Raw genomic sequence first — 4158 nt, 5'->3', positions numbered from 1 at the left:
GCAGACTCCCACCACGGTTAAGGAGGTGCAGCGGTTTTTGGGTTTTGCCAATTACTACCGGAGGTTTATCCGGGGTTTTGGACAGGTAGCAGCTCCCATCACCTCCCTGCTAAAGGGGGGCCCGGTGCGTTTGCAGTGGTCGGCTGAGGCGGACAGGGCGTTTAGACATCTGAAGGACCTGTTCACCTCGGTTCCGGTGCTGGCACATCCGGACCCCTCTTTGGCGTTCCAAGTGGAGGTGGACGCGTCAGAGGCGGGAATTGGGGCTGTACTGTCTCAACGCTCGGGCACGCCTCCTAAACTCCGTCCCTGTGCCTTTTACTCTAAGATGCTCAGCCCGGCGGAATGTAATTATGACGTGGGGGACAGGGAGCTGCTAGCTGTGGTTCAAGCCCTAAAGGTGTGGAGGCATTGGCTTGAGGGGGCTCAACACCCTTTTCTCATTCTGACTGACCATCGTAACCTGGAGTACATCCGGGCAGCTAGGAGACTGAACCCTCGTCAGGCTAGGTGGGCCATGTTTCTGGCCCGGTTTGTCTTTAAGCTCACGTATATACCAGGGTCACAGAACGTTAAGGCAGACGCCCTGTCCCGGCGATATGACACAGAGGAGAGGTCCATTGAGCCCACTCCCATACTTCCGGAGTCTTGTCTGGTGGCACCGGTGGTGTGGGAGGTCGATGCGGAGATCGAGCGGGCGTTACGTACCGACTCTACTCCTCCAGAGTGTCCGGAGGGGCGGAAGTACGTGCCGCTCGAGATCCGTGATCGACTGATTTATTGGGCTCACACGTCACCCTCCTCTGGTCATCCTGGTATTGGCCGGACAGTGCACTGCCTTAGTGAGAAGTACTGGTGGCCAACATTGGCAAAGGACGGGTTTATGTCTCCTCCTGCTCGGTGTGCGCTCAGTGTAAGGCACCTAGACACCTGCCCAGGGGGAAGTTACAACCCCTACCAGTTCCACAACGGCCGTGGTCTCACCTATCGGTGGACTTTGTCACGGACCTTCCCCCCTCCCAGGGGAATACCACTATTTTGGTCGTTGTGGATCGGTTTTGTCATTCTGATGCCGGGTCTCCCTACTGCCCTACAAACTGCTGAGGCCCTGTTTACACACGTCTTCCGGCACTACGGGGTACCTGAGGATATAGTGTCTGATCGGGGTCCCCAGTTCACCTCTAGAGTCTGGAGGGCGTTTATGGAACGCTTGGGGGTCTCGGTTAGCCTTACCTCGGGTTTCCACCCTGAGAGTAATGGGCAGGTGGAGAGAGTCAACCAGGATGTGGGTAGGTTTCTGAGGTCCTATTGCCAGGACCGGCAGGAGGAGTGGTCGGGGTATATCCCCTGGGCAGAGATTGCCCAGAACTCACTTCGCCACTCCTCCACTAATCTGACTCCTTTTCAGTGTGTGTTGGGGTATCAGCCGGTTCTGGCACCCTGGCATCAGAGCCAGATCGAGGCTCCTGCGGTGGATGAATGGTTTCGGCGCTCGGAGGAAACATGGAACGCTGCGCATGTCCATCTGCTGCGGGCTATCCGTAGGCATAAGGCGAGCGCCGATCGCCACCGTAGTGAGGGTCCAGTGTATGCACCTGGAGATCGAGTCTGGCTCTCGACTCGAAACCTACCCCTTCGCCTGCCCTGCCGGAAGCTGGGTCGGCGGTTTGTGGGGCCATTTAAAGTCCTGAGGAGATTGAACGAGGTATGTTACAGGTTACAACTGCCCAATGATTATCGCATTAACCCCTCGTTCCATGTGTCTCTCCTCAGGCCGGTGGTAGCTGGTCCACTCCAGGAGAATGAGATACGATAGGCTCCTCCGCCCCCACTGGACATCGAGGGGGCTCCGGCGTACTCAGTCCGGTCCATCGTGGATTCGAGACGTCGGATGGGGGGTCTGCAGTATCTCGTGGAGTGGGAGGGGTACGGTCCGGAGGAACGGTGCTGGGTGCCTAGGAGGGACATCTTAGATCCCTCCCTCTTGACAGAGTTCCACCGGAGTCATCCCACTCACCCTGCTCCGCATCCTCCTGGCCGTCCCCGAGGCCGGGGTCGGCGCACGGCTGGAGCCGCGCGTCAAGGGGGGGGTACTGTCACGGATTCTGCCGAGGCTGCTCCTCCTCCTTGCTCGGGCAGGCTTCGGCGTTCGTCGTCCCCGGAGTACTAGCTACTGCTGATCGATGTTTTCGGTGTTTGTCTTGTTTTGTCTAGATTAGTACACCTGTTGCCTATTAGTTTTGATTGTTTAGCCTATAATTTCCCTTGTTTCACGTTTGGGTTTTGTGTGTTATTGTTGTATGTCTAGTTGATGTTCGGCCTAGCTACTTCTCCAGATTACGCATATGGTGTTTTTCCCTCCAGTGTTGGAGACGTTTGTTTTGTGCGTAACGTTCAGTAAAGTAGTCAACCTGATTCTCTGTGTCCTGCGTCTGACTTCACTCGCCGCGTACACATCACCACCCTGACAGAGAAGAGGACCTGGGTTCCTTTATCCTCATTCCTCCGTAGCACAAAAAATTATAACTATTAAAACCATGAATATAGGGATAGACAATTACATTTAGCATTGAATTGTGTTTTTATCTCAGTGTCATTGTGTGTGTGTGTGTGTGCGCGCCTGCGTGTGTGTGTATTGGTGCCCTGGCTGCTTCCCCCAGTAAGAGGCCATTCATTCCCAGCTGTTGTATTTATCTTTGTGTCTGCCAGGCAGCAAACACAGAAAGGTTGTCTGAGACGTAGGAAACAGGTGGAGCGGTCAGATAGTCCGTGGGTATGAATGGGCAGGGTGGCCAGGAATAGGAGACGTACCCTAACTAACTCTGTATTGTTGCATTCCGTAGCAGTATGGACTGGACATGACATGGGATATCCCCTGAGAGTGTTTATCCCATTCACCTGGCTTTTGTTATTATTGACTGTTTGAAGGAAGTGGCTCATCATTGTTCTATGATCTAACCATGACATAGTTATTAGTTTGTTTGAATTTCAATTGTGTATGTTTTTATGTTGGATGACAAACAATAAAATGATAGCAAATCAACATGTGGTCAGGCTAAAAAGCAGCATTGTTCCTCCTCTGACAATAGAGCGAGAGAGTGAATCTATTCTCTGTGAAAGCATTTGTGTTGCTCTAAAATGTTACCTCCTGCACTGCGTTCGTAACATTTTACTGTCTCCCAGTGTTCACTTGGGCAAACTACACCTGTCTGCCAGTTATTCAGTTCAGCACTCTGTTGAAACATATCACAGATTGTAACTGACCCATAGCTGAGTTATAACTGAATTGTAATCGTTTTTTAGCCAAATTGTGGCCACTTAAAACATTCAAAATGACTCTAATTCTCTCTAATTTGCCCCTTTGGACTTCCTGTGCTGTAAAGAAGAGATCTTTGGTCAAGATTCACAATCCTCCTGCCCCAGTTCACAGTGCAAATGAGAATAGTAAAGGGCCACTTGGCTGCTGACCGTTGGAAAATGTGATGCAATATTTCTTGAAGACTCCAGGGAAGACCTTCATTATTGTCTTCCGGTCCATGATACAAATCCCAACTGTTCTCCTATACCCTAACGAATCAAAGTATTTTCAGCACATAGCTTTCTCAGTATTGTAACAATGACTCATAAGGCTCAAATGCACAGCGGCACTCACCATATATCAGAGGTCGTGAGAGGCCCAACACTTTCCTGGTCCTTTAAAAAAATGTGAGGACATGTGAGGCTTCAGGAAGTTCCCTACTGGCTGTTTTCTTTTAGTCCCGGTAGTTTGAGGCATGACATCACTGAGGCATTTTCCCTAGTCTCTCTGTTATCTTTGCAATCTCACACACACACACCCAGTCCTCCCACATACTTTCTAGACCTCAGGGACTGTAGCTGCTGTTGGATCTGAAGATTGAGCCTCACCTGAAGATAACCCTCTCATACAATAATGACTTTACAATCACAAGAGGCCAATTTAGATGGCTATAAAGGCATTATGAGACTGTTCTTTATCTTACAGCAAAACACAGAAACCAAAACTTAGAACGGACCATTGTTTGTACCAAGTTTCAAAGCTATATTATGCTAATCTAGTCAGTTCAATTCCATTTAGCATGATATTACTTTATTCCTTCTTGCATTTTTTGAAACAATAAAGCCCACTTTTTGTACTTC

This window comes from Coregonus clupeaformis, chromosome 32 (assembly GCF_020615455.1).
Source record: "Coregonus clupeaformis isolate EN_2021a chromosome 32, ASM2061545v1, whole genome shotgun sequence".
NCBI lineage: Eukaryota > Metazoa > Chordata > Actinopteri > Salmoniformes > Salmonidae > Coregonus > Coregonus clupeaformis.
This window is presented reverse-complemented; position numbering follows the sequence as displayed.